The following is a 6,591-nucleotide window of genomic DNA, read 5'->3' as shown; positions in this document are numbered from 1 at the left end:
CTTGGGGTGAATAATGATGTGGTTGGAAATCTGTTAGAAAACACTGGATTTAGCCAGCACATCAGGGTGGAGATAGGAACAGTCTTAACATTTGGTGACTGAACTGGAAAATGTTACAGCACCGAATTTCATAGTATTTTGTTTTCAGCAAGTACAGAGGCAATGTTATTGATATTGGTTTATTATTGTCACGTACTGAAAGATAGTGAAAAACGTATGTTTAGTGCGCTCCCCAGGCATAAATGAGTACAACGATTAGTGCGAAAAAGAAAATATCAGAGCGCAGAATTTACCATTGCAGCGTCAGAGAAACTGCAGATTAAAACAATAGTGAGGGAGGAAAGAGCAGAAATGGTCAAAAATCGACAGGAGCAACATCTAGATATGGAATGCATTGTGCAGGTTCCGCTACACTGCGCTCTCAGTAAAAGCTACCAAAAAACAAATCTAAATATTCTAGAGTTTTCAGAAAACAGGAGGCCAAATGGGAAAGGGGGTGGAGAGTGTGATAGTAGAGATATTGGCAGTGGGTGAGTAACTACCTTAGTCCAGAAAATCAGAGCTAGAGATAACTAAGGACAAGACCACTTAGGTTGTGGTTGGAGGCTGGTCGATAACTACGCCTTCAATAGTTGTTAGACACAAAAAGCTGGATTAACTCAGCGGGACAGGCAGCATCTCTGGAGAGAAGGAAAGGGTGACGTTTCGGGCAGACTGGTCCCTCAATAGTTGTGTCGGACAGAGTTTCAATCAAGAAATTACAAGAGCGTGTAACAAAGTAATGACTAAGCGGAGGTTGGGCGATCGTTTCGCCGAACACCTCCGCTCAGTCCGCAATAACCAACCTGACCTCCCGGTGGCTCAGCACTTCAACTCCCCCTCCCATTCCCAATCCGACCTCTCTGTCCTGGGTCTCCTCCATTGCCAGAGTGAGCAACAGCGGAAATTGGAGGAACAGCACCTCATATTCCGCCTGGGGACCTTGCGTCCGGATGGCATTAACATTGAATTCTCCCAATTTTGCTAGCCCTTGCTGTCTCCTCCCCTTCCTTAACCCTCTAGCTGTCTCCTCCCACCCTCCCGTCCGCCCGCCCTCGGGCTCCTCCTCCTCCCCTTTTTCCTTCCTTCTCCCCCCCACCCCCCATCAGTCTGAAGAAGGGTTTCGGCCCGAAACATCGCCTATTTCCTTCGCTCCATAGATGCTGCTGCACCCGCTGAATTTCTCCAGCAATTTTGTGTACCTTCGATCTTCCAGCATCTGCAGTTCCTTCTTGAACAACAAAGTAATGCAAAGTATTGCGGGATTTAAATCTCCACATCGACCCTTCAAAATGTTTGCCTTTGCCAGAATGACCGAAGGTCATGATAATTATTGCCCTATTTCAGAGTCTCAGTGATACTGCACTTTGTGCACCAACGGATAGTTATGTGAGGTTAAGGATTATCCATGGACCACATAACACCACTCCAAAGCCCATGCCCAGAGAAAATACTCAAGCAATGTCAGCCACTTAAGGGCCTGTCCCACTTAGGCTATTTTTTAGGTGACTAGGCTGTCGCAACATGGTTGCCGGGGTGTTGCCTGTATGGTCGTGAGTAGTCTCCTCAGTCGCCCAAAGAGTTGTAGCGTCATTCTGGTCGCCGCTGGATTTTCAACATGTTCAAAAAATTTAGCCGACAGTGGGTTGACGCCAATGAGCGTAGCTTGACCTCTCCTGACGTAGGTGCTGTCGTAGGTTGTTGCTAGGTGACGTAGGTTGTCGCCGGTGCTGACTTCGGTGAATTCCATTGGCGACTACCTACATCAAAATACGTCAACCGGCGACAGGTACCGGCGACTGAATTATCTTCAGTTGTCGCCGATGGGGTCGTAGCTTGTCGTAGGTGTGGTCATCGGTTATTGTAGGTTGTCGCCTGTGTGATCGTGGGTTGTCATAGGTGTGGTCATCGGTGGACGTCCTAATGGGTCGCCAGTTGTTGGTAGCTAGGTGTTGACGTCGACTAGGTGTTAGGTTCTTGTAGCTTGTCGTAGACATTGTCGTAGGGGGGTCCAGTCGCCGGTTTCTCGGCGACCTGCTACGACTATGACAGTCGCCTAAAAAATCGCCTAAGTGGGACAGGCCCTTTAGTCATTTTAACATGACTGTGGAAACCAGAAGCATCTTGATGTAATGCCTCTGGGGAAAGCCTTGCAGTGTATTGCAATGGGTCTCCAAATTCCTTCATAAGCAAGCAATAGTCTAACATAGTCAGCAGCCGTGGGAGGAAGCAAAGTCGAGAGGCTAACCTCACTCAGGCAATTGCCAAATAGGTTAGTATTGCAATTCCTCCACTACAGTTCCCATTTTAACTTCCCTTTGTTGCCGATAATCCCAGTTTCTGCTTGACCACAAGCACAGGATATCTATCTATCTATATTGCTAAAAGACTGATCTAGACCGCTTTTGGCTCGCTGTGGTGTGATTTCCGAGAGAACGCCGCCACCTACGGCCGTCATTTTGGCCACCTCGCTCAGAGCCCCCCTCCGCCTTCCGGGACCGGAGGATTTTTCCCATCGATGAAAAATCAGAGAGATATTAATGTTTTTTTTATAATTGCCATTCTCTCTGCTGCCCCTGCCGGTGGGAGGGACTATAAAACCCGGAAGTGGTGTGCCTCACTCAGTCTCTGCAAGATGGAGGAAGCCAGAGGGTCACGTCTCACTGAGCTCTGAATAACACTGAACACATGTCTACTCAACTGTGAGTCCCCTTAATGTGGTTTGAAAATGAAAATATAATAATAATAATAATAAATTTTATATTTAATGGGCGCCTTTCATACAAAATCTCAAGGACACCTTACATAGTAAAACATATAATCAGAATAAAATAAGTAATAAAGACATCACAGAGACACAAATTAAAAACAGAATTCATTCCAAAAACAGAAAATCAAAAACACAGTGTGAAGAGAGAGCAGCGGCAACCAATTCGTGCCAGCGTCCACTCTCTCTTCACGGCAGCCATCTTGGACACAGACTTACAGGATTACATTAGACAAAAAAATCATCCCCCCACAATGGAAACCACTGTGGAGGAAGGCACAATGTCCAGTCCCCATCCCCAGTTCACCCCAAAGTCAGGCCTATTGAGGCCACCGCAATTGCCTCTACGGAGGCCCGATGTTCCTGGCCGTTCTCACCGGGTGGTCTTGCCCCGGCGTCGGGAGAGTCCTCTCGGCGGCTGGGCCACCTGGAACGGCCGCTTCCTAGCTTGAGACCGCGGCTTCCGGAGCCGACAAGGACGCACCGAGTTGGAGCTCCTAGGCTCCCGATGTTAAAGCCGGCGCCGCCCTCTCCGCTCCGCAGACCCGCAGCCCGGGGATGTTGCTCTCGCCGGTCCAGCTCACCAGAGCTCCAGCGCGTCGCTCCAGCGCGGCGACCCAGGCAAGGCATCGCCCGCTCCACTCCGCTCCGCGATAGCGCTCCAACACTGTGCCGCCACCGAGGCCAAGCTGCTGGGCGGTGCCCGCCAGGAAACGGCGCTCCAAGCCCGCTGGTAGGCCACGAGGACGGGTCAGCGGGCAGCCCGGAGAAAAAGCTGCCACACCGACCAGGTAGGGACCTAGAAATAAAGTTGAGACCTACCCCCCACATTAAAAAGTCCATATCCCCTACAAACGAAAAACAGGACTCACTAAAAACTATTAAAAAAAAAACGAATTAAAACGGACGGCTGCTGGCTAGCAGCCGTTCACCAAGATGGCTCCTCCTCCTATTAAATATGGTTGGTTTGAATTAAAAGGCACTGCCTGCAAGAAGGGTTTCGGCCCGAAACGTCGCCTATTTCCTTCGCTCCATAGATGCTGCTGCACCCGCTGGGTTTCCCCAGCAATTGTGTGTACCCACTGCCTGCAAATGGTTGTTTGGGTGCTTTGGCTTGAAGTTAAGAGGCACTACTGGAAATGGTGGTTTGGGTGCTTTGGCTTGAAGTTAAAAGGCACTACTGCAAATGGTGGTTTGGGTGCTTTGGCTTGAAGTTAAAAGGCACTACTACAAATGGTGGTTTGGGTGATTTGGCTAACTTCCTGTTTGCACTGTATATTGATTTTAGATAAAATGCTACCACTTACCGCTGTGATTTTTGGCCATCTTACTCAGTCCCCCCTCAGTCAGCAGGTGCAAAGGATTCTTCCCATCAATGAAAAATAAAAGTTTTATTAGTGTTTAAAAAATGTTGAGAATCTCTTTCCTGTCAATCACGCCATGAAGGCCACACCGTTTCCGGTGGGAGGGGAGGGGGTTATAAAACCCGGAAGTGTGGGTGTGGCTCAGTCTCTGCATGATGGGGGAGGGGGAGGTCACGACTCTGTCTGAGCTGTGAATCAACTGAACACACTGAATGTCTACTGAACTGTGAGTTTGCTGTTTTGTGTGATTTTATGGTGGTTTCACCCTGCATGAAATGGTATGAAACTGCACATGAATTTGGTGGCCTTGGATCCAGCTTGAAGTGGTATGAAACTGCACTTGAATTTGGTGGCCTTGCACCATGCTTGAAGTGGTATGAAACTGCACTTGAATTCGATGGCCTTGCACCCTGCTTGAAGTGCTTGGAAACTGTACTTGAATTTGGTGGCCTTGCACCCTGCTTGAAGTGGTAGGAAACTGCACTTGAATTCGGTGGCCTTGCACCCTGCTTGAAATGGTAGGAAACTGCACTTGAATTTGGTGGCCTTGCACCCTGCTTGAAATGGTAGGAAAATTGATTTGAATTTGGTGGCCTTGCACCCTGCTTGAAATGGAATTTCAAGGAATAGCCATGAGTCAACTGCCAGCCCACCAGCCGTGAGTGAGCTGCCAACACATCAGGCTTGAGGGACAGAGCTGCCACCCCAAGAACCCATACCAGCGCTCCAGAAAGCCCCCCCCCCCCCCTCACTGACCACCAATATTGGAATTGGTGGAGAGGTGGAATATTGCGTCGGGGACCAGCCCTCCCGTGTGAACATGGGACCCAACGGGTCCCACTTAGTCTAGTAATATTATATCGTAACATCCCAGAACAACCGTGAAAGCGGCCACAGCAACATCAGCTCATCACCCTTGTCTTGGTCTTCTGTTTGCTTTTGCCTGTTGTGATCTTCCTTTGCAATTTTGTCCAATGACTTGCGGCAGTGAAGGCTTGTGGGGCCATTTAAGCCAACCTTGTGCAGCTTCCTCATTAATTGCACAGCAGCCAGAATAAAGTTTATTTGATATATTGTTTAAAGTATCTGTTCTCATTGGTTTAACATCTGCTACATCCCTTGTCTAGGGACCATATATTAAAGAGATGTTGGGAACAGGGAGATGGAATAGGGGCTTGCTCTGTGCACTCCACGCATCGACACAGAGGTATTGCAGTGCCTCCAGGAACAGCACACTTCCCTTTTGGGAGATTATCAAAGATGAAAAGAAAAGACTAAAATTGTGTGTATGTTGACGGGCTGGTGTTGACGGACTGGTGAAGTAAATGGTTTGTGTTTATTTATTTCAGAACAAAAAAGAAAGCAGATATGAGATTAGCATTGTGTAGGATTGCAGGCTCGGCGATCGTTTCGCTGGACACCTCCGTTCAGTCTACCTAAACCTACCTGATCTCCCGGTTGCTCAGCACTTTAACTCCCCCTCCCATTCCCACACTGACCTTTCTGTCCTGGGCCTCCTCCACTGTCAGAGTGAGGCCCAGCGCAAATTGGAGGAATAGAACCTCATATTTCGCTTGGGCAGCTTACACCCCAGCAGTATGAATATTGACTTCTCTAACTTCAGATAGCCATTGCTTTCCCTCTCTTTCCAACCCCTCCCCCTTCCCAGTTCTCTGACCAATCTGACTGTCATAGAAACATAGAAAATAGTTGCAGGAGTAGGCCATTCAGCCCTTCGAGCCTGCACCACCATTCAATATGATCATGGCTGATCATCCAACTCAGTATCCTGTACCTGTCTTCTCTCCATACCCCCTGATCCCTTTAGCCACAAGGGACACATCTAACTCCCTCTTAAATATAGCCAATGCACTTGCCTCAACTACCTTTTGTGGCAGAGAATTCCAGAGATTCACCACTCTCTGTGTGAAAAATGTTTTCCTCATCTCGGTCCTAAAAGATTTCCCCCTTATCCGTAAACTGTGACCCCTTGTTCTGGACTTCCCCAACATCGGGAACAATCTTCCTGCATCTAGCCTGTCCAACCCCTTAAGAATTTTGTAAGTTTCTATAAGATCCCCCCTCAATCTTCTAAATTCTAGCGAGTACAAACCGAGTCTATCCAGTCTTTCTTCATATGAAAGTCCTGACATCCCAGGAATCAGTCTGGTGAACCTTCTCTGTACTCCCTCTATGGCAAGAATGTCTTTCCTCAGATTAGGAGACCAAAACTGTACGCAATACTCCAGGTGTGGCCTCACCATGACCCTGTACAACTGCAGTAGAACCTCCCTGCTCCTATACTCAAATCCTTTTGCAATGAATGCTAACATACCATTCGCCTGTCACTTTCTCCTAGCTAACAATGATCTATTCTACATTTTCCTTGATCTGCATCTCTTTTGATGTCTCCTTTTCCCA

At 48.1% G+C, this 6,591-nt stretch overlaps 1 non-coding gene across 1 annotated transcript; it reads left to right on the top strand.

Moving 5' to 3' along the window:
• The first annotated feature begins 5,226 nt into the window (after window positions 1-5,226).
• On the top strand, window positions 5,227-5,411 carry LOC116984281. The gene has a single exon (XR_004414950.1). It is a non-coding gene; the product is annotated as a U2 spliceosomal RNA (small nuclear RNA).
• The last annotated feature ends 1,180 nt before the right edge of the window (window positions 5,412-6,591 follow it).

Source organism: Amblyraja radiata, chromosome 19, assembly GCF_010909765.2.
Source record: "Amblyraja radiata isolate CabotCenter1 chromosome 19, sAmbRad1.1.pri, whole genome shotgun sequence".
Taxonomy (NCBI): Eukaryota; Metazoa; Chordata; class Chondrichthyes; order Rajiformes; family Rajidae; genus Amblyraja; species Amblyraja radiata.
Note: the sequence above shows the minus strand (reverse complement) of the source record. Positions and strands in the feature narration are given on the sequence as shown.